Source organism: Heteronotia binoei, chromosome 5 (assembly GCF_032191835.1).
Source record: "Heteronotia binoei isolate CCM8104 ecotype False Entrance Well chromosome 5, APGP_CSIRO_Hbin_v1, whole genome shotgun sequence".
Lineage (NCBI taxonomy): Eukaryota > Metazoa > Chordata > Lepidosauria > Squamata > Gekkonidae > Heteronotia > Heteronotia binoei.
Window position 1 is genome coordinate 105,708,258 of NC_083227.1, and position 25,121 is coordinate 105,733,378.

At 42.6% G+C, this 25,121-nt stretch overlaps 1 protein-coding gene across 2 annotated transcripts in view; it reads right to left on the bottom strand.

Moving 5' to 3' along the window:
• TEX264 (testis expressed 264, ER-phagy receptor) overlaps nucleotides 1–25,121 on the bottom strand; it is a 239,966-nt gene that overhangs the window by 100,643 nt on the left and 114,202 nt on the right. The gene's annotated exons all lie outside the window — the stretch shown is intronic.

A 25,121-nucleotide genomic window follows, 5' to 3' on the forward strand; every position in this document is an offset into this window, starting at 1 on the left:
ACCTTGAGTCTTAATTGCCCACAGATATAAGAATAATTTAATGTTTAAGTTACAAGACCTGAGGAAAGCAGGTTTCATACAGACAAAAAGCTGCTGAAGTTCACCCCAGCAAGGACTGTTTCACCAATAGGTACAAGGATTCCTAAAATATTTTAAATATTTTCAAGAAGGAATGCATTGTATATAAATGCAATATTGTGCTGAAGAACACCCAATCAGCCCTGGATGACATACATGAGAATAATTAAATGTCAAACAGGTCAGGCAAGACAAACAAAGTTCAAATTAAAAATCATGACAGGATAGCCAAATGGTCCAAGTAACAAAATGAATCACTTGGCAACTGACACCTCCTACCCACGTCTTTTGTTTGCAGCTCTGAACTCAGGATGGGACACATTTCATTACCCCTCAGGTTTTGCTAGAGGCTTCAATTTAAATTTAAGACACAATCTTTCTGTTACAACAAATATAAGGTGAGCATCATCTCGGGAATCAATAACAAGCCTGATCACTGAAACAGAAGAAAAATCAGCTTACATGATATCCTCAGGAGCAGAGGGAAGAGGGGAAAAAACATTTTAAATCTACAGGCAGTTGAAAACTGAGAAACTCTAGCACAAGAGGTGGGAGAGTTTTTCATTTTCACCTAAAGTAAGGCAACCCACCATGCAATTTACACCTCGTCTGTCTCCCTCACACTTCTTGGAGCTCTTACCCTAGCACACAAAGGTACATATATACAAGGATACAGCCAGATGAGCTGGAAAGTGATAGCTGTCAGACTTGGTAAAATCTTTAAATGCAAGAATGTACATGCGCAAATCTTGCACTGTGAATTCCCCTCAATTCGCCCAATCTGATTTAGGGATCAGGAGTGACTACCACTTGGGCAGACGATATGCACATTCTTTCACATGTACTCCTTAATGTAATAAATTGTACCACAGGTTCCCCAAGCAAAGGAGAGAGGGATGTGCAATAAGCAATAAGCCTGCCCTAACATACACTACAGTACAAACACTCCCTCCTAGCTAGCCTGTCCTGGAAATCTATTCTGACTGCCAGGGATGCCTTTCTTCATAATCGTACAGCAGAGGCCCTCCCCCCCACCCCCAGTTTCAGTGGCTATAAAGAGGATATACAGGGGTCATTTTGTAGAAAAATAGGTGGTGGAGCTCATCCAGGGATTGTTATGCAGCTGCACATACTATTCAATGGACAAGGAAGTGGAACTCTCAGAAAGGTTCAGGAGCTGTGCTCCTGTGAGCTCCCACTGAATCTGTTGCCTGAGTATATGTAAAAGGACATATTCACATTTAATGTGTTCCTGTCTTGCTCTTGGGAATGAGAAAAGTTGGCAGCACAAGACTCATTCCTTTTAGCTGTTACAAGTACTTATTTAATTCCGTGACATTTTTTCATTTTACGCATTGAAATGTTCAAACTTCTCCCCTGCTTTGCAATATTTCTGCATATGCTTCAAATGTATATCGATTCTGACATATGGACATTTGCACATCACCAGCACCTTGAAATGTAATTTGGTCTGTCAAGGTTTATCTTTTCAGTCAGGACTAAAGGTATTTTTGGATTCTATTTCTCACCTCCTAGTCCCTAAGAAAGATCAAATGTACATGTAAAACTGAAATGTAACAAATACTATTTGAGTGTCTCTTTATATCACTACCCTAAAGGACCTTCTTCTTATTCAGAAAACTATAGAGGTTTTTCGTTGCTTTTAGCAGCAATATGGGCGATACTCATTTAGACAGCAGTTTACAGGTTTCTATTGCTTTCTAGCTACTAGTTTACATGTTTCTGCAAAACTCCAGGTGGATTGTAGCTGGAAAGTAACCTTCCAAGAACCTGGCAATTGTATTTTTTTTATTAGATTTTTAGTTGCTGCTCATACAAAGGATCTCACAGCAACTTACAACATTAAAACGAATAAGGTAAAAACAACATAAAATAAATATAAAATATTAACATGAAATATTAAACTATTACAATATGTGGCTATCACCATACCACTAATAAAAACTGCCCAAATGCTGGAGGTTACCCTCCAAAAGCCAACGTAAACAATTTGGCCTTGCATGCGCTGTGAAAACAAAGCAAGTCCGGCACAGCATGGGTGTCATTCAAGAGTGCATGCCAAAGGGTAGAAGCCACAACTGAGAAAACCCTTCCTCTCATGACAACTAACCAAGCTGTCCTAGGGCCAGGCACCTGCAAGAGGTCTCTAAAGGATGATCAAAGGGAGCATTTTTTTTGGGGGGGGGGGGTAGTGGGAGAGGAGGTCCCATAGACATGAGGGTCCCAGACCATTAAGGTTAGCACCAATACTTTGAACTGGATCTGGAAACTAATTTGCAGCCAATGTCCCAGAATTCCCCCCAAATCTCCCTGCTGGCATAGGGAGGGGACCAAATGACCCTACTGCCACCATTTTCAGGGCTTAAGGGGGTTTCCACAGTGGGGAGAAAGAGAGGGGGAGATTGAAAAAGGGTAGAGGATGGGGGGACATTGTCTGAGAAAGGGTGGGGAGTAAAGGAGTGGGAAACTGGCATACAAAGGTTGCGAGAAGATTGCCAGAGAAGGGGTAGGGGAGAAAGAGAGAAGACTGACATAAAAGAGATGATGGTAGAAAGGGTGGGGGGTGAAAGAAGGAAAGAACATTCACAGAGAAGGGGGGAAGAGGGAAGGAAGAAATGGCAGGGGATACCCATCCCTGCAAGTTCCTTGCTGGTTCCAACCTGTTGTGTTCTATTCCTTTCCCCCCCTAAATAAACTTCTTGCCATCAAGATTACACTTTTGCCTTAAGTATGTAAAATTCCACTATAATTTATGTGAAGGAACATGTTTGTACATTAGGGCTTGCAATCTTCAATACAGTGACATAAAAGCAAATTCCACTAAATGTGCTTATAAACATAATAAACCATGCTAATTTTAGAAGGATGAGAGATCCATAGGCTTGCATACTCCCTCTCCCATCCTTCTCTCCTCATGTGGGTGGATAAATCAAAGACTTCTGCATTTGTGGCAAACCAAAGCTTGTCATTACATCTGAAACACAGGCTATGGTTTGCTGTTTTTCCTACAAACCAAGATTCTAAACTTGGTTTAACCCTGCCTTGGAATCCCATTCTGTGGAGATGGCAGCAAATCAAAGTATGTGGTCTGGATATAAACTAAAGTTTGTCACAAATGCAGAAGTCTTCAGTCATTGAGTACTGTGCCAGGGAAAAAGAAAGGCAGAGTGGGCAGGGAACATACAAGCCCAAGGATTCTCCATTTGGGAATATACAAACATTTTATCTAGCTAATTAATATATTTTGGGCTGTGGTGTCAGAAGACTCAGCAAAGAATAATTGACTAGGTCAGAATCTAAGGATATGCCTGAACCCAGGGCTTTTTTTCAAAGCCAAAAAGGAACCCCACTGGGATTCCTCGTCAGCCAAAGTAAATCCCCTCAGAATTTCATATGCATGTCTTGGCCTTCTCCCTGCCTGGGAGAAGTAGGCAGCAGGTGTTAGGATCACCTTCTCTGCCCAGAACAGAGGCTCTGGTCTGCTCCTCTGCTGAGAAGCAGCTCAATCCTCCATGACCCAAACCCGGAAGTCCCACACACACCTGACACCAAGCCAGCCAGAACTGCATTCCTGTGTGTTCTGGTTCAAAAAAAAGCCCTGGTTGCAGTTGATTTTAAAAAATGCTTTCCAGCTCTTAATAAATCTGAGAAAGCTGAATGGGGTTGGAGTGCAGGTGTCTAGACTGGAAGTACCCCACAAAGTCATTGACAGAGGGGGTCTGATTCTCCCAGTACTCTTCTCCCATTTTGTCTGAGGCCAGCATGTGCCCAGTGGTTGTATGATACTGACTCTTGCTCCCCATCTTCTGCCAATGGGAATTAACGCAAATTCTAATTTACTTCTCATTCTCCCTTTTAATTTTCAGTAATATCTTAACATAAAAGTGGCATTGTACTGTAAAATCCAAACAGTATTTACATATTTTCACCTGGCTGCTTTGCAAAAAAGGTGTCTTTGGGCAAATACTGAGAAAATTAAAACACATAGGAAGGATGTAAAATGATGCAAAAGGAAATTGCTCTTTCAGTTGAATATGGACATGCCAGCAAACATAGCCAAGTATAATATTAGGATGAGTCTGGTGTAAATAGTTATCAACAAGGAGAATGAGATGGATTTTGAAAGGATGACACAATCTTACACTATTCAGTTATAAGAACATGCAGTCCTTCCCAGAAACTTCAGCTAGCTCAAAACACAGCAGCTCAGTTAATAAAAGCACAACTCCTATTTTTGCTGTTTGCTGCTTTTGTCGTCAGTTTGTTTTCTGGTTTTATTTAAGATGCTGGTTTTGACTTTAATGTCTTTAATGGCCTGGAACCTGCATACCTAAAGGGCCACCTCTTCCTGTATGAGCCTGTACTCAACCTCCTCTAGTCAATGCCTCCTCTCTGTGCCTTCCTATTTATTTATTTTTATTTAGTATATTTCTATTCCGCCCATTCCCCATAGGGCTCAGGGCAGAGTACAACATATAATAAAACAAAATACAATAAAAACATTTTATAAATGAACAACTCAACAGCACTCAGAAAATTTTCCATATCATCACAATATTGCCCAGCCTGGCCGTCTCACATCATGACGAGATGTTATCCCATAGAAATGGCAGATATTATTCCATTTTATAGCACAGATGACAGTGCTGACAGGGGAGGCCAACCAAATCATGAATAGATCAAGAATAGACGCCCACAGCCTCAACTAAAAGCCTGGCAGAATAGCTCTGTTTTACAGGCCCTATGGAAGGCTAATAGACCAGGTAGGTGCCCTAGGCAGGTGCCCCCCTGCCCCCCGCCAGTGCCGCCCAAAGGTGTCCCTGCCGTCACCTTTCGCCCACCAGCACGGCGCTGCAACACAGCGCCATGCTCCATTGCAAACCCCCCTGCTGCGGCAAGGCAGCAGCGGCACCCCCTTCCTGTCCCTTCCCTCCCTCACCCCGCACATTCACAGCCCAACACGGGTGAAACTTATCTTTAGAATGACTGGTCTGAAATGAAGGCTTGGCTCCCCCCTCCTTTCTGGAACCGGAAGGGAGGGGGGAGCCAAGTCTTCATTTCAGCCCAGTCATTCTAAAGATAAGTTTCACCCACATCGGACTGTTAGGGGGAGCGGGGGAGCGAAGGGAAGGGACGGGAAGGGGATGCCACCATTGCCTCGCTGCCTCATCGCGTGGTGTGACTGCAGCAGCGTGGCAGGGTAGGAAAGGGGAAGGGAAGGGGGTGCTGGCACTGCCTCACCATCCTCTGTGATCATGGCGGCGGGGCAGAGAAGGGAAGGGAAAGGGAGAGAGAAGGGGGTGCCGCCACTGCCTCATCGCCAACTGTGATCACGGCGGCGGGGCACAGAAGGGAAGGGAAAGGGGGAGGGAAGAGGGTGCAGCCGCCGCCTCGCTGCCGGCTGTGATCACGGCAGCGGGGCAGGGAAGGGAAGGGAAAGGAGGGGTTGTGGTGGTGGGGAGGTGAAGGGAAGGGGCGGACGAGGCAGTAGAAGTGGCGGGCGGCGGTAGCGGCCGGAGGAGGCAGGCAAACTGGGTGCTTGCCTGGGGCAATGGGAGGGGGTGGGGAGCCCAATTTGTCACCCCCACCCTCCTGGCGCCCTAGGCAGCAGCCTAGTTTGCCTAGTGGGAGAGCCTGCCCTGCCCGGATCTCTGTATGGAGCTGATTCCATCAGGTCAGGTCCAGGACTGAAAAAGTGCAATCCTATCCAGGTTCATTGGGCTGCTGGGCTTAGAAAGCATAGGACTGAATTTCTAGAAACAAATATAAGCAAACAATGAAGATAATTTCTTAGGAGGCTCCCAAGGAAGGAGCATTTTTGTCCCAAGCAGATGCACTCACAGCTCATCCTATAAAACATTTTTGGTCATGAGGAGAGACAAACAATGCAGAGAATAATATGGGGAAGCTCTTACAAAAAGGTAACACAGCTAATGATGCCTCTAGAGTCCATTACTTCCCATATATTATATCCTTCTTACAAACAGAACCAAGAAATTTCAACAGGAAAAGCGACCTGAGGTAAGAAAAAGATGCTTTAAAAGAAGCAGGCAGAAATCAAGTGAAGAATGAGCATCTTTGAACATCAAATCAGTGCTTAAAATCCAGTTTGGTTACAAGGATCAGTAATGACTATACTCAGAATGGGGGAGGGGGGGAGAAGCTGAAAGAGGACAGGATGTGAGGCTGTTGAGTTTTAGCCCAAAATGGAAGTCCTACAAAATTCTTGTAAATTAAGACAACAGGTGCACATATTCTTTACAAAGAATGTTGCTAGATATTCAAGAAAAATGGAATGGGCCAGTTGAAAACTGTCTCAGTGATGTGTGTATGGGTCTGGGAGTGTCTTTTCCTTGGCATTTCACAAAAACCAAAATCCTGTAATTGAAACAAGAGCTTTAAATTCTAGTGATGCACCTCTCTCTCTGAAGGCAAAAAGGATCCCCAAGTATACAAACTATTTGCAATTAGTTGTTAACTCTAGTAGAAGAAAATGTCCCACCATTTATCATTAAGTACTGAAATACAAGATGGCTATTTCCTGTAAAGAAAACAACAACATATTGCCCAGTCTTCAGAAATATGGAGAGTCCTCAGAAGCAATAAGAAGCTGAAAAAGTTTATATTGCCAAAAAAGAGAAAAACGAGAAAACAGTAGGATGAAGATTAAGTAAGGTGATAAATGCCTAGAAGATATCATATGGAATTCAGCAGAAGTAGGGAACTACAGGGACTAAGGAAGTTTCCCAGCTGTTACATTTAATAAATTAATTCCATATTCAGATGTGGATTTACTGCTCAGTGAGTGGAAGTCTGTTAACATAAACATTTTGCAGCATGGAATTTCACATCCAACTGGAAAGTAGTCAAGAAGTGTGGAAAGGAGCACACCAAGTAGCAGAGGGAAGAAGCAGTTCATGTGATCCTGCTCTCCCTTTGCAATCAGCCTCCTCCCAAACACTAAATCAGCTCAGCTGGGGGCTTGTGTGAACTATCCCAGGAGGTCTCATTACCTCAACCCAAAGAGAGAACTAGCTGAGAGCTCTCCACTGTGATGCCAGAATGGAAGGCAAGCCAATTACCAGTTTGTGCTGTCAGGTAGGAGAGATGCAGAGACAGAAAACAAGCTTCTTGTAAAAGTGACCCCCACCCAACCCCCCGCCTCACTAAACACAGTCAGAAGGGTAAGGAAAGGTTAGATGCTGATTCTGGTGACCTTTGCAGCTGCTCTGCTTTCTATTAACAAGCTCAGGATCATATTTTTAAGCACACAGATCAATCAGATAATCAAATAGTAGGGTATAAGGCTAGGAATAAGCCATTTCCCCCTCTTTCCCAGCCAATAGCCTGAATGACTCTCTGTCGTGCCAAGGTATTCACTTATCACTAAAGAAAGAGAAAATCCAGCAGTAAATATCCCCATTAGCTTCAGCTGTGAATCTAGCCAGCAATTCGCATCGTTATAATCCTTCTTCAGTAGCTTGTCTATGATCCACTTTTCTAAAATTGCTCCTCTGAAGGATTTTCTTACCAACTTTTCCTGTTACTGAGTGCCAGAGCTGAAAGATACCCAAAGGTCAGTCAGCCCAAATCCCTGAGGTGAACCAAACCTCTAACTACCAAACATGAAAAGAAGGTGAGATAGAATGGTCATTTGTTGATCTGTTCCATAGTGAGTAACAAGATCCATCTGTCAAGCCAGGACTAGGATTTTAGAACCTCTGTATGGAAGCATGCTGGGTGATTTTGGGCCAGTCCCCTACACTCTCAGCCTAAACTTCCTCACAATGTTGTTGTGATGATAAAATGGAGAAGAGAAAGATGTTGACAAGTCACTTTGCGCCTTAATTCAGGAGAAAACCAGGGTATAAATACTTAATTTTTAATAAAAACAATCATAGCACTCCTTCCTCAGGGAGATTTGCCTTGTCCCTTCCAGTGTTTGATCAAAACTGGTTATTTTAGGCAGCAGTGGCTGCGGTCAGACATGCATTTATATCTGACATAGCCACAGATGCCTGTTGGATCTGAAGTGCATGTTCAGACAGCAACAGCTGAGAATGGTCTGTGAGTCATGGGCAACTTGCCCTGCCCTAATCTAGTTCTGGACTTATTTGACAGCGCATAAAGTATGGTCCTAAACATTTGATGATGGGCCACAAACAGATTTTCCTGTCTGATTACTCCAGTGTCATCAAGCTGTTGCAACTTGCATCTCTGTCAATCCTGGTTCAGCGTCATTTAGTTTTTAATCTTAGTGATATGCAAATAACTACATCAGTGAAAGGTGGCAGAAACCTATGGGTGCCTCAAGCGTCACAAGAGACACTTTCTGAGCAACCTCAAATGCTTTTTTCATTTTTTTAAGGTTGAGATTTGTGAGTAACACAATCATTGTTTAGTCAACACCTGTAGATGTGCAGGCGCACAAAACTGACACTGTTTATGTGCATGCGCCAAGGCCTTAAAAAAAGACAATGCACCAGGCCATCTAATTGGTCAATAACAGGACAGGCATGTGATGAGGCGGATTACAGTCAGGATGTCTGACTGGGCAACTATGTTTCAAAGAACGGACAAAAAAAGGAACGCCTTAAATGGTGTGTCTGACCATGGCCAGTATCTTCTTAATGTACATCTCTGCTTTAAAGTCCACTTGGCTGATTATTCTGTACCGGGGGGGGGGGGGCGGGGAGCTGCTTTTTATTTTTAAAGTGTTTTAGTTTTTAGTTTTGGTTAGTCAATCTGTGGGATATTTCAGTCAAAAGATAGAGTATAAATATTTTTACCAGATATTTAAAAAATTCTGATATGATATACCAAGAATATGTTGCCTGTGAGGCCCAAATTATAGTGCTAGACATCAACTGACTAAAGTCTTCAAACTTGTGACTAGAAACTTTTCAGAACCCAGTTTCAAAAATGACAGACCAAAACCCAACAAAAACTTTCAATGGCTGTGGGGTGAGTGGGGGGTGGGGTTCTGTGTTTTATGCATGAGTTCAGGGTTTTTTTGCATATTAGGCCACACCCTCTGATGCCAAGCCGGCTGGAACTGCATTCCTGTGCATTCTTGCTCAAAAACAGCCCTGCATATGACAAGGACAATTTCCTGTTTTAAAAAATTCCTCAAAAAAGAATTAGAGGATCAGCTGCTTTGGAAAAACATGTGACCATCTGGGAAGTGACTGTGAAAATTTGTAGTTTGTACTCATAATGAAGCAGAGTGAGAATTGTCAGATACAAATATTAGCTATCAGAACTGATGATTTAAAATGCACAGAATACAAATAATATGGCTCTACTGAGAGAATTTAAAGAGGACTAAAGTCTGGCATTTCTTAAAAGCACACGTGCACCAGTTCAGTGCCCAAAGAACTGTTCAACCTTCTAATAAAGAAAAAAAATTGGAAGGAACTGCATGAGACTGATGTGGTCCTATAAAGAAGTGTGTGCTTGAAATTCCAAGAGATGCATATAGGAAAAGAGAGAAAGGGACAACCACTGAAGGGGTAGCTTTATGCAACTTGATACCACATGCTATTCAGTGCAGAACTTTGTTAGAAATATTGTAGGATAAAGCATTTTACAGTATATTATAAATAAAAGAAAACTCAGTGATCTTGAACAGGTATGTTCAGAATCCTACTCAGGCCTATTTAGTAGGGAAACTCTTTTCAGGATTGTATTGCTAGTCTACTTCATGAGTCACAGAAACATAACAACATAAGAGAAGCCATGTTGGATCTGGCCAATGGCCAATCCAGTCCAGCACTCTGTGTCACACAGTGCCCCCCCCAAAAAAAACAGGCACCATCAGAACGTCCATCAGTGAGACCAGGACACTAGAAGCCCTCCCACTGTGCCCCCCAAGCATCAAGAATACAGAGCATTACTGCCCCAGACAGAGAGTTCCAACAATACGCTATGGCTAATAGACACTGACGGACCTCTGCTCCATATGTTTATCCAGTCTCCTCTTGAAGCTGTCTATGCCTGCAGCTGCCGCCACCTCCTGTGCCAGTGAATTCCATGTGTTAATCACCCTTTGGGTGAAGGAGTACTTCCTTTGATCGGTTCTAACCCAATTGCTCAGCAATTTCATTGAATGTCCACGAGTTCTCATATTATGAGTAAGGGAGAAAAGTACTTCTTTCTCTACCTTCTCTATCCATGCATAATCTTGTAAACCTCTATCATGTCACCCCTCAGGTAACGTTTCTCCAAGCTAAAGAGGCCCAAGCGTTTTAACCTTTCTTCATAGGGAAAGTGTTCCAACCCTTTAATCACTAGAGTTGTCCTTTTCTGCATTTTTTCCAGTGCTATAATATCTTTATGTGAGGTGCAGTGACCAGAATTGTACACAGTATTCCAAATGAGGTCGCAACATCAATTTATACAGGGGCATTATGGACCTCTGCTCCATACGTTTATCCAGTCCCCTCTTTTTTTCCATTCAAATTTTTATTGATTTTAAATTTAAAACAACATATAACTACAAAATAAAACTAATAAAATACAGATATTTTCAGTCTAGAGTAGCATAATACAATCTTATTATTAAAATAAAATAGAGTTGCTTAAAAATAAATCAGTTTCTCATACAAACTGTTTTTTGGTGTATATTCTTGTTGTAACAAATAGCTTACAACTATAAACCATGGTTCTACAACTTTTTTTTTCATATTTTTCTAGAAAGCTATTAGAGGTCAAAAATGCCAATTTTGTATATATAAAGTATTCCTATATTTTGTTTATCCACGTTTCTATTGTTGGTGCTTTATCTTCTTTCCATTTTAACGCAATTAATGATTTTGCTATACTAATGTTCTGGTTGAGAGAAAGAGATTGAGTTTCATCATTGAGTTCTTTCAGAACTCTTGACTATATGCCATCTGGGCCTGGTGACTTATCAGTTTTTAAATTGTCTATCAATCGTAGGTCCTCCTCCCTCATCACTTCAATCTGACTCAGGTCTTTCAACACCCCTCCCAAAATCAGCAGTTCTGGATTGGACAAACACTTCTCATCTTCCATAGTGAAGACAGAAGTAAAAAATGCACCCAGCTTCTCAGCCATTCCCCTTTCATCCCTCAGTAATCCTTTTACCCCTTGGTCATCCAAGGCCCTGCTGTCTCCCTGCTATGTTAAGGAAATATGGGAGAGTAATTCAGTGACTGTATTTTGCTTCAGTCTTCCTTCATAAGGCAAACTGCCATCAAATCAGCAAAAAGAGTACTGGAAGAGTGCAGAGATGAAGGTAAGATAACAAAACATATTAAAGACACATTTAAACAGCTCTCAGTTAATGATTCTGAAATATATCCTGGGGGCTGGCAGAAACAGTTAACTCTGGAGCAAGTTATGAAATAGATCCACTATAGACATCTAGAGAGCAACAATACAGTAGTTAAGGACCAATATAAGATAGTTAAGAAAACATCCCAATCTAATATTTTATTTTACTTAAAAAGCTAACTTGGAAAACTATGAATGAGGAGAAATTAAAGGAGTTTTAGAAGAGGCTTGCAAATGGGGTTTTAGAAGAGGCTTGCAAATGGGGTTTCATAGAAATCCCGTGAGGATCTGTGTGCAATCAAAATAACGAAAGTGATTTTTGAAACTTGCTGGATTCAACTCAATGTGGTGCTGGTTAAAAAAAAGTGAGCTGTACTTCTAATCATCTGTCACATTGCAGAATACCTTCACCAAAAGCCATGGATGTGAGATGTCTTCAGGTGGCCACAAGAATAGCCACCCAGTAGTTATTTCTTGAATCTACTAGTGCAAGTATCTTCAGGGAGTAAGTTAATGGAGGTGTCACGCTACTATGTGATCCCAGTACATATTTCAAACCTCCTGCCATTTTTAAATTAAAAAAACCCTAATCCTCCAGTAAAATGATCAATAGTACACTGGCAAGAAAGAGGGGATCTCCTGACAGCAGTCTTCCCAGTGGCCTGTGTTTAATACAATAAACACCTCACAATTATAGCAAGCAGGAATCTACAAGGACTTGCAGAAGGCATCACATTTCCCTCTCCCCCACTGCTTCTTCTTTCTCTTCCCTGAAACCCCTTTTCCTGCTTCCTTCTCTCCTTCACACAAGTAGAAGAAGATGATGATGATGCTATTGGATTTATATCCCACCCTATACTCTGAATCTCAGAGTGGTCACAATCTCCTTTACCTTTTCCCCCAGACACCCTATGGTGGAGCTAAGAGAGAGCTCTTACAGCAGCTGCCCTTTCAAGGACAACTCCTACGAGAGCTATGGCTGACCCAAGGCCATTCCAGCAGCTGCAAGTGTAGGAGTGGAGAATCAAACCCTGTTCTCCCAGATAGGAGTTCATGCACTTAACCACTACACCAAACTGGCTCTCCTTAACTGCTAGGGTTGCCAAGTCCCATCTTCTCCCCAGCGGGGAAATTTGTGGGGCATTCCAGGAGATGGCGGGGCCGTCCCCGATGCAAGGAGGTCACACAGGTTGATGCCATCACACCAGGGATGCAGCGCCCTCTGCAGATGCCCCTGTTTTCCCCCAAGCTTTTCTTTATATGGTTAGGAAAAAATAGGGACTGCATGTGCCTGCCCTGCAAGCTGTGGAATTTGTCGCTTGCAGGGCAGGTACTCATGGCAACTGTATTTTTCAAATGGGGTCACAGACAATTGTTGGGGCGAGGCTTCCCCCCACTGGCCAGCTGGATGGTATCTGGAGAGAGCCTGAAAAATCAGGGGATCCTCTGCCCCCACCTGGGGACTGGTATCCCTATCAGCCAACTTACCTTTATCTGCCCCCTATCTTCAGCTTTCCCTCTCCCTTTTCTCAGCAGCCTCTACCTAGGAAAACTATGGCCTAGCTGTGTGTTGCAAGCCACTGGGCCAGGGCCACTTAAATGGGAGAGAACCCTCAAGGACTTAGGGTGCACCTCTCCTTCCCTTGAATCCCCATCCCTGCACAATTTTCTCTTTACTCCTCCTGGCAAGCCCCATATCCTCTCTCCTTTTCCTGCCTCATTCTTTCCTTCTTGGCCATTCACCAAACTACCTTTTATCTGCCTCCCATATTCAGTTATATTTATTTGTAATTTACTTCATTTATATCCTGCCTTTCTTCACAGTTGGCAACAAAACAACTTATGTTATTCTCTTCTCCTCAATGATCACCAAAGTTACGTGCATTGTCTGCACTTACGCAGAGCACACTCTTTTATTTTTGGAGGAATTAAAAACCCCATCTATTTTTAACATGTCAGATTTTTCTGCAAACATAGGGGTGCCCCAAGTTTGCAGAAGCCTCTTTTTTGGGAAAGTGTAGCCCTGAACTATGTATTTAGATAACTGCAGATTGGGGCCATACTGTTTATATATAATATAAATAACTTGGCCATTAAATGGATAGGGACAGATGAAATGCCTACATTCATTCTACAGTCATGCCTACACTTCTTTTAATATCAGAGTAATGTCTGTCATATGCTAAGAAGCAGAACCTACTAGAACCAGGGAACAAAGTTGCAGGCAAGCAGAGTTACTGCTCTCCTTCCCCACATTGTGCTTATAAATGTTATTCTCTAGTATATCTCCAAATGGTCATTATGAATTCTTCATAACAAACAGATAAGTGGCACACAACCAGCTGTGGATTTAGCATCCAACTGTAATTGTACAGTCTGTCGAAAAATCACTTCAATTACTGCTAAGAAACAGGAACTCAGAGCATTTTCACTCTCCCTTAAAGCCTTTGAAATGTAAAGCTGTGCCGGCTGGTGTAATTTAATTTGAAGCTCATCAGTTTCCTGTGCCTTAGATCAGAAAAGTCTCTCAAGCTTTAGGAGGAAAAACACACACATATAACATGCACACAAAGCACAGAGAGTTAAAGACAGTCAAACTTCATTGATTTGGAAGATTCAAACACACCCGGAGCCTCATTAGTTTTTGTTCCTCCTGTACAATGTCAGGGACTGGGATTCTATCTCGCTTCACTTCTCCTCTATTAGTACCTCCCTCTGCTTGCCAGAGATCTGCCACTTTCCAAGCCAAAACGAGAGAAACTTTTAGATGGCTATCATCCCATCCATTGCCTAGGCTAAAGTAACCTTAGTGTTGCATCAGTCAGCTCTACCTGTACAGTCCAAACTAATTTCTTGAACATTTACTATATATTGGAACAATCTTTAATGTTCCGGTTGCAAGGACATTTTAGTACACTTATGTTTGGATTCAGACTCCCCGCTCCCCTTGCACAGATACAGCCACTGCCTGACAGACAGATAACGTGAAGAGTGAGAGAGTGCAGATTAGAGAACATGCAGGATGCTGCATAAAATTAGAATTTAATCTTATACTTCTCTCAACATTTTTCAAACACTATCCAGAAGACTTCTAACTTCAATCAACAGGATATTGGCATTCTATTACAACACCACTAGAGAGAATTTAAGACACAGAATGGCTGAGGCAATGGAAGAAAAAACATTTCCAGAGATTGTCCATCCACCCCTTGTTCCATTTCATTGCTGTTAGATTCCGGCACAAGGATGTCAGAATCCCCTACTCATATTCCCTTTCAGGATAAGAGGGAAAGGCAAGCAAAAGGGCACTGTTCTTGTCTGCCTGAGATGAAGGGAACAGAGCCTGATGTGTCTCACTGCTCATTAGTCACTTGTCAGTTCTGTCTTTTTGACCGAGCAGCACCAAGTAGCATGGGAAGCCCAGATATTACTATTCTGTCAGGGGACCCAAGCTGGAAACATCTATCAGTTGTATAATACAATAGCTTGAGGCAGCATTTCATCCTCTCAGCAGCAGGGAGAAGAAGGGAGAAGCATAGGGGACGTTCTTGCCTACTAGCCATTGCAGTTGAGAAGCTATCAGTGTTTATATTTGATGCCCTAATTTTTCAGGCAATTCACTTGGCTAAATACCTTAGGTGAGCTTTCCTTTTATTGATATTCAAATGTGATGCTCCAAGTCTAATAACAACTGGGTTTTTTTAAAAAAGGGGAATTGAAACAGTGGAAAGAATGTATCCAACAAAAGTACAGGAAGCAAACATAGCAGATACTTTTTGGGAGGCCTCACAGTGGCTATTGCTGTTCAAACTGCAGATTTGAACTTTGGTCCTGCAATAGGCACCACCTACAACATGAAGGAAGAGGCTACTGTTAGGACAAAATATGGAGAAACAAAATGGTTTCCAGTTGGCAAAGGTGTCAAACAAGAATGTATTTTATCTCCTTCTCTCTTCAATTTACATGCATAACACATGTTAAAGAAAGCCGGATTAGATTTAGTTGAAGGTTGACTAAAAATTGATTAAAGGAACATTAACAATTTGATATATGTAGATGACACTGTATTACTGGCAGAATATAGTGAAGACCTGAAATGACTCCTGATGAAGGTTAAAGCAGAAAGTGCCAAAGCAGGATTACAGCTGAACATCATGAAGGCAAAAGTAATGACTACAGAGGGATTATACAATTTAAAGTTGATGATGGAGAAATTATAATTGTTCAAGATTTTCTTGTCTCCATAATCAAATAAAAGGGAGACTGCAACCACAAAATCAGAAGAAGATTGAGAGTGGGAAGAGTAGGCATGAAGGAGCTAGAAAAGATTCTAAGAGTAAGGATCAATGGTGACCAAGATCAGGATAATTCATACTACAGTATTCCCCCATTGTATGGGTTTGAAAGTGGACAATGAAGAAAGCTGACATAAAGAAAAGTTGCTTTGTTTGAAATGCGCTGTTGGAGGAGAGTTTTACAGATACCGTGGACCCCCCCCCCCCAAAAAAAAGACAAGCAAGTGGGTTCTAGATCAAGTCCAGCTTGAACTCTCCCTAGAAGCTCAAATGACTTAACTGAGGCTATTGTCTTTGGTCACATTGATGGGAAGACAGGACTCAGGAGTCACTGGAAAAGATGAAGGCAGCAGGAAAAGAGGAAGCTCCAACATGAGATGAATTGATTCAATAAAGGAAGCCATGGCTCTCAATTTGGAAAACCTGAGCAAGGCAGTTAACAATAGGATATCTTGGAGGTCATTAATCCATAGGGGTGCTATGAACCAGAAGCAACACATACATACACATACGACATGGCGTAGGTGAGAGGCAAATTGATTGGATAAGCACTGGCTAAAATTCATCCCCTTCTAAAGCAGCCAGCTAGATATCCCTGAAAATGGCCACCAAGTATACTAGAGGGAATATAAAACATGTTTTGATATAGGGTGGCAGACTCCGGGTGGTGGGTGGAGATTTCTTGGGATTACAGCTCCAGGCAACAAAAATCAGTTCCCCTGGAGAAAATGGTTGCTTCAGAATGTGGACTCTATGCGGGGCTTTTTTCAGCAGAAACACACAGGAACACAGTTCTGGATGGCTTGGTGTCAGGGGGTGTGGTCTAATATGCAAATGACTTCCTGCTGGGATTGTTCTACAAGAAAAGCCCTGTGTGAAGCAATGGTGACATTAGGGGGTGTAGCCTGATATGTAAATGAGTCTGCAGGGCTTTCTCTACAAAAAAGCCCTGACTCTATGTCATTATACTTCACTGAAGTCCTTCCTCTGCCCAAACTCCACCCTCAACAAGCTCCATCCCCCAAATCTCCAGGTATTTCAGAACCCAGAGCTATTTGACACACAGTTTAATACCTCAAAATTGATATAAATACAACAGATGAAAAGTGATGGAAAACAACAGCCACTTCCTAAGACTATACGGGATGTATAGCACAGCTTAGATTCAATGCCAGTTCCATAGCCACAGCATGCCCCTGAGTCTTTTTACAGCACTGAGGAAATAATGGTGGGTTTCCCATTGATAGTGCAGCTGTCACAAGGTAGGTGTCAGAATCCATACTATGTCTTCTGCCATAACTTTGTGATTGTTTCACGTTTAGTTTTTTATTGTCTGAACTCTGCAATGTTACATGTCATGTCCTTGGGGAATGGTTGGGGAAAGACTTGAAAGCATTCTTTTCTGAATTGCCTTGGAGCCTGGGAACACCATCACATTGAATTACTCCTCCTCCACACTCCATCTGGGGAAAAGGAGAGGCATGTCCTTCCAGGTAACACCTTGTGGCTTTCTTGAGTTATATCCTGTTTTGTTTACAATAGAGAGCAACTGCTTTTTGACTGTTTATGCTAGTTGGGTCTGGGAGAGGGAAGGGGGGGAGTTGAGAACTATGGTTATTTAGAACTCTTTGTCTGGATTACTTTCATTCCCAGCAATGCCTCTGTGGTGAGAAGGGTTATGTACTATAACAGGGGTGGTCAAACTGGCTAGGGAGCCACATGTGGCTCTTTCATACATATTGTGTGGCTCTTGAAGCCCCCACCGCCCCATCAGCCAGCTTGGAGAAGGCATTTCTCTTTAAATCACTTCTCCAAGCCAAGCCATCCAGTGGCTTGGAGAATGCATTTAAAGTTAAAGTTGCTTTCTTTCCACCTCTCCCCCAACCTATTTATTTCCTTTCTTCCTTCCTTCCTTGCAGTTCTCAAACATCTGACATTCATGTCTTGTGGCTTTCAAACATCTGACATCTATGTGGATCTTACATTTAGCAAGTTTGGTCATACCTGTACTATAGCAACTCAATAAAGCTTCACCTATCATTAGGGTTGCCGATCCCCAATTGGCGGCAGGGGATTCCCTGGTTTGGAAGCCCTTCCACCGCTTCAGGGTTATCAGAAAGGGGGGGGGGGTGTTGAATGTATACTGGGCACACCATTATACTCTATGAAGACTAGTTCCCATAGAGTAAAATGGAGAATCAATCTGTAGATATCTGGAGTTCTGGGGGTTTGTTTTCAGCATAGCATCTGGTGTCTCTCCTCAAAACACCCTCCAAGTTTGAAAAAGATTGGACCAGGGGATCCAGTTTGGTGTAGTGGTTAAGTGTGCGGACTCTTATCTGGGAGAACCGGGTTTGATTCCCCACTCCTCCACTTGCACCTGCTGAGATGGCCTTGGGTCAGCCATAGCTCTGGCAGAGGTTGTCTTTGAAAGGGCAGCTGCTGTGGGAGCCCTCTCCAGCCCCACCTACCTCACAGGGTGTTTGTTGTGGGGGAGGAAGGTAAAGGAGATTGTGAGCCGCTCTGAGACTCTTTGGAGTGGAGGGCGGGATATAAATCCAATATCTTCTTCTTCTTCTTATCCTCCATTATTCCCAAATGAAGGGAAGGCATTTAAAAGGTGTTGGTCCCTTTAAATGTAATGTCCAGAACTTCCTTTGGAGTTCAATCATGCTTTTCACACCCTTGCTGCTGGCTCCACCCCCAAAGTCTCCTGGCTCCAACCCAAAGTCCCCAGATATTTCTTGAATTGGACCTGACAACCCTAACCTCTATAGAGGAAGTCTATCTGATTGCTACTTGACAAACCTCATATTAGGTTTCACCACCACTGCCTTGTCCCATTCTGCCAGCAGCAACTTTGCCCCCTCCCCTAAGCAACTGGGGCTTTTTGATTTTTTTTTAAATCACTAGAATATTGCTGTATCAATGCAACCAGCTCTCTGATTTCTCAGCTTTCATTCTTTAAAAGGTAGTCTCTAGCCTCTTCTGTTGCACAGATATAACAAAACAAAGCCTTGTCACATAATCATTTTGGATTCATTTCAAGTGATTGTTGTAATTTAGAATCACATCCTTATAGGGCCACAGAGGATGGGAGTTTACAGAGGATAGCTGCTGGCTAGGAGGGAGGAATGACAAGTAATAGAACTCAAAGAGCATTCCAGGAAGCTGGGGGAAAACTGTGCTTGCTTGCCAATAATCTATTACATTTACTTTATTTTCGTGTGTCTGACCCCATCTTATCACATAGAGGAAAAGACATGTCTGTGCAATTTAAGGTGCTCAAACCCTATGGCAGAGAGAGGAAATGGCTACTTCAGGGACAGTGTCAGTCCTAACTTTCTCATCCACATGGCAGCCATCCAGGCTTGACTGTGGTCTTTCCTAAGACTTCTCAGCTAAGGAGATTTTAGCAGGAGGGAAAAGCTGGTGAAACCTCAGGAGGTGTACGAATGCACCATGATGCTGGGGGAAAGTAGGAAAAAAAACCCACTTCCCAACAGCACTAAACCTAGGGCAGATAATCCATGAGAAAATGGCCACTGTTAATCAAAGTTCCAGTTCCAGCACTATATGCTGAGAATTGTGGCATTTAAAAGTAGTTTTTAGGAAGCCAGCGGGGAATGTCAGAACATACTGCCATTTACCAATAAATCTTATGGCCAAAGTAATGCCTTTGGTGAATTACTTGGTTTGATTCTAATTTCCATAATTACAAGTAGACATTTACCATAGCATGGGTATAAGTGTAACAAAACAAAGCCTCATCACATAATCATTTCTGACACATTCCAAGTGCCTTCAGATCTGCAAGATAACACAGAATGAAGAGATTAGACACTGTTAGGTGGGAGGGGAAAGGGCCAAATTTATTTTATCACAGCAATAAAAACCTGCAACAGCCAATGACAACCCTTAACCTGATGTTCAGGTCCAGAGTGGGTAATTGAGGGGATGCAGAGCAGGCCTCTGTCAATGAATCCCTATAATGTAGACAAGTCTGCCCTGCCTCTGAGTTGGGAACAGTTAAGTATGCATAATACTATTGCTCATCCTTGCTAAACGTGGGGGATATGCCACATCTCTTCTCCCTAGCTGTGACATGTTTGGGTCAATAATGGCACCCACACAGAGAGAGATGCCCAGTTTCTGTTCCAGTTCCTTGAAGCTACCATGGTCCTGAAGATCTCATGTGAAGAACTGACCTTTCAAATGATGACTCAGTGTGCCTTTTGCTTACAACAGTACTTGCTTTCCTTACGCTTTGCCATTACCATAAGAAGGGGGGGTCTAGCTTGCTGCTTTGTGCCCCAAATGGCCTCATGCTGTAGATCCTTATGGAAGAATTCATACCCCTTTTCAGAGACGTGCACTCCCCAACTCCCTACTAATGTTCATAACTGTGCTTGTCAGACATGGAATACAAAAGTCTCTCTTTACTAAAGTTCATCAGTCTATGTGCCTTGGATTACATGTGCACTTCCAACGTGTTCTATGAAGCATTTCTGACCATATCAACAGAAGAGACCAAGCCTTATGAGGAAAGGCTGAGGGAGAAGAGGAGGTGGAGGGCATGATTGCTCTCTGTAAGTATTTGAAGGGCTGTCACAAAGAGGAGGGCAGGGAGCTGTACCTGTTGGCAGCAGAGGATAGAGCATGCAATAATAGGTTTAAATTAAGGGCAGGAAGGTACCGGCTGGACATTAGGAAAACCCTTTTTACACTAGGAGTTGTTCAACAGTGGAATCAGCTGGTGGGGGGGAGGTGAGCTCCCCCGGGTCCAGTACAAAGTGCTGGTGATTACCTTTAAAGCCCTATATGGCCGAGGACCGACCTACCTGAGGGACCGTCTCTCCCCGTATGAGCCCCAGAGAGCACTGAGGTCAGTAGGTAAAAACAGATTGACCACCCCTGGGCCAAAAGAAGTTAAACTTCGGACTACCTATGCACGGGCCTTCTCTACCGCGGCCCCTTCCTTGTGGAATCAACTCCCAGAGGAGGTGCGGGCCCTGCGGAACCTTGATCAGTTCCGCAGGGCCTGCAAGACCACCCTTTTCAAACAGGCATTCATGAACGGCTGACCAAGTCCACAGAGAAACATCAAAACGGTCCAGTCTGGAGATCCGCCATCATTCACAAACTGACAGGCATAGCGTCGACTAATAACGGTACTGTCAGATCTAACTTAATGTTTTTAGATTTAGTAACTGTTTTAACTAATGTATTAATCGGTTTGGGGTTAATTTAATGTTTTGTTAAACGTATTGTTGTTTTGCTGTTGTTAGCCGCCCTGAGCCTGCGTGGCGGGGGAGGGCGGGATATAAATAAAATTTTACTTACTTACTTACTTACTCACTGGCAGTATTTAAGCAGCAGCTAGACAACACTTGTCATGGATGCTCTAGGCCAAAGGTGTCAAACATGTGGCCCGGGGGGGGGGGGAAATCAGGCCCCCAGAGGGCTCCTATCAGCCCTCTGAGCAACTGGTTGTCATCTATTTCCTTTCCCCTCTCTCTTGCTTCCTTCTGCATCACAGCATGCTTTGCCAGACTTGCTCAATAGCACAGGTGCTACAGAGCAAAGCCTTTATTTTCTCCATTGGCTGAGGCTCCTCCCTTGGAAAAGAAGGGAAGGAGCTTGCTTTGCCAGACCTCTCAATTGCACAGCAGAGCTACTGAGCCAAGCCGCTCTTTCTTCTACTGGTTGAGGCTCCTCCCCCTCCTGGTCCACTAGGGAAGGAAGGAAAAAGCCAGAGCTTCCTTTGCCCAGTTCCCTGGATCCCATGGGAGAAATACAAAGAAAGCACCTTTAAGACCAACAAATGCTAATTTTATATATGTGTGTGTGTGTGTGTGTTTGTCTGCCTCTGTCTTTTATAAAGTTATATCTCAGCTACCTAATCTTAAATAGGTACACAAATGGCCCAGTCTGACATGATATGGCCTGGCCTGACAAGGTCTCATTTGTGTCTGATCCAGCCCTCATAACAAATGATTTTGACACCCCTGGGGCTGATCCTGCATTGATCAGGGAGTTGGCCAAATGGCTTGCATGGCCCCTTTCTCCAACTCAGTGAAATTTTTAAAAAATTAAACACCTGGGAACCTGGCCCTTAGCGAGGTCAGGGCAGGTCAACCAGTGCTTATAAATGAAGGGACTTCTGGGCTTGCCTCAGCTATAAATTGGCACACCGTGATCTACTGCAGTTACATAGCCTCTTGACTACAAGCCACTATCAAACCCTACTCTATCAATATCTTACATGGAGGGGAGTGAGCAAGGTTGCCAAGAGCTACCATGGGCCTCAGGACAAAGGTTCCATCTGGGACACATATACCCATATGACCCTAATCCAAGCCAAATATCAAAACAAAACAAATCATTTGGTAGCCGTTATCTCGCATCTATAATAATGAAATGATTTGCAATGTCATCTGTCTGTCCATCTGTGGCAGTCATAACTCATCAGAAAATAAAACTAGGAATCTCAGAATTTATATCCAATTCTGACTTGGCTGATGGGTTCAGCAGTAGCTGAGAAGAAAGGGTTACCCTCAGCCTCCTAGTCAATTTTGCAAAAATGCTGAGTACAGACACTGCTCCTTAATGTGCTCTACCTTCCCTGAAACCCTAGTGGCCATAGTCAGAATTGCATTACAATTTTAAATCCATTCCATTAATATAGCATAACACTTCAGGGGCTCTCCAGCTAAGTTTGGCCACCTGAACTTTGCCCTCAAATGCCTCCTCTTGGCAACCCTGTGAAGAAGTGACAATATCCTAGTTTCATTCTCATTTTGATCTTTTGCCAGGAAAAGTCAGCATTTACCAAAAAATGTCCAAAGCCACAATACATTCACAGAAAAAATGGTTCTGAAATACAGAAATGATATAAATTAATCTTTTCTTTATCACTGGGCACACATAAGTTCTGTTAGCTATTTGCCACAAGCTTGGAATAAATTGAGAAAGAGATAAAAATGGAGTTGTACTTGCAGTCTTGCTAAGATAGAAAGTGATGCTTGCCAGAAATAACCCTTTTTTCAGCAGCCTTAGGAGTACCAGAAATTATTATATGAAGCCTATGATAAAGATGCTGGGTCTTTTTAAAAAATAAATAAATGAATGTTGTGTAAATTTGTGAACTCTGCTATGCTCATGAGGCAACAGATTGATACCCTGCATCAGATCCTCAGAGTGAGAGACCCAGCACCCCACATGCTTCACCATCAGACTGGACTGTTCACAGCTCTTTCCATTGCTCTGTCTCTAACCGTTCCAAATGCAAATATATATAAGTTTATTTATTAGATTTAGATCTAGGCATTCATCTCAAACTAGGGTTCCCAGCCTCCTGCCGGGGGTGGTGGTCCTCCAACTCGCCACCACAGAACTGGCTGGCAGGGAGTCCTGCCCCCGAAGAGCACCAGTGTCACAACATGCCCGGTGCGATGGCATAACCCAAAAGTGATGTTATCACACTGGTACATCATGAGGGGGATGCTCTAGTATTTGGAAAATCTCTATGATAACCAAACAGCTCCCCCCCAAGTCCTAGAGTGTCCCTCTGCAATGTGCCCATCACAATAACATTAGGTTTGAACTGAAGTCACTGAAGGCAAAGCCAAAGTGATAGACTAACCACTAGTAATCAGGGAGCAAACTCACAACTTATCAGGAGTGGAGTGGAAACATCCATAAGAAGACAACAACTATAATGCTGCAGGTAATATGCAAGAGAAAGTAGTTCTCATCTGCCTTGGGTGCAGTGGAGAGAAACAGGATTTATTTTTAAGTGGTCCTCCCAGAGCCTTCATCTCAAGGACATAATGCCACCAAAATTCATGCTGAAGCTTTAATATGACAATTTAGAAATCACTTTGTACCCCTTTGTCTTGGCCTTTATGGGAAACCAAGACCCTGAATTCTCTTGACCCTGTTAGCTGGAAAAACCTGTGCCAGAAAAAAAAAAAGTTAGTATTTGAAGGACTCTGCTTTTGTTACTCCAAGTTGTGCACTGAAAGCCCAGCTGGTATGGAGATGAGTGCCTTATAAATACTTATTATCTGTAATTATAGATTACAGAAACATCAGTCCCAGTTGTCAAATATGAGCAGTGTTGTAGATCAGATAAGTCCAAATTTCACATCTGGATGATCAAACAATCATTAAACCACATTAAGTGGGCAGTTATACATCTGAGCATTGATATAATAAGCCAAATGTGTGGTTTTACAATCCTGATAAAGCCCAGCTTTTTAAAATTGATATACCGAAATATAATGGATATGCTGAAATATATTTATAAATTCCAATATAAACTGTTCCACCCCAACTTGGGCAAGGGATGCTAATAAGGGATGGGATAAAGGGGGGGGGGAGGCACACAAAGGAAAATGGACTTGATACTGCACTTTTTGCCTCCCATAGCCTATAAGGTTATTCTTGATGATGAACCACAGTTTGGAAGTCGTTTCTATTGGTAGAATGAATACAGTGGAAGGTGTGCAAGCTATGGGTCAGAAGTTCCCAAACCAATTTTTATCTCAGTCATAAACTCACTAGGTAGCTTTTAGCTAAACCGCTTTTATCTCAGCCACCACCATCCCAAATAGAACATGAGGTTATAAGCATACTTTACAGGGCCACTGTAACTTTGTAAGGCTTGCCACAGTAACATCTGGAGTTAGTACAAATTCACATATTATACCAGAGAAAATTATTAAAACCCTTAATGGCCTAGGACCAAGATATCTTAAAGACCACCTATCCCAATATATTCTTCAGTGGTGGCTTCACTTCCCAGTCAAAACCTATTTGGAGTTCTGAAACAGGGTGGTACTTCCTGTGTGGGATAGCCTTCATGTGTAGGTCAGAAAGGCCTTCACATTATTAGCATTGTAAAAAAAAAAAAATCACAATCCATCTTAAGGAAATCCATTTTAAGGAAAAGGTAGACTAAAAAAGGTCTTCAAAATAAATCTATGGAGTCTTTTGTTCACTTGAAATATGCTGTGTAAGTAAATGTTACTATCTATGTACTAACGGTATCAGCATTCCAGACTAGGAAGATCCCTTATCAATGAAGAAGCCTGTCCTGTATCTGAAAGGCACTATCTTTGTTCCAAAATTCAGTGACCCATCTAGACAGTAAACATGGTGCTCTGGACTGTGTATATGTACAAATCTGATGGGCAGGGACCATCTTTCCTTGTGTCCAAAACAAGTCATTATTTCAGAGCCAAATAAAATATATCTGTCTTTTGCACAACCATTAATCTCTACTGGAAAATGCAGATGAATTGATTTTGTAACCAAACTGTCAATTTTATAAAGCTGCAGAGGTTTTCAGCATGCAGCTGCTGTAAGAAAAAACACTTTCACTGCTTACAACCTGGCAAGGATATCAGCGACTATAAAATCTGA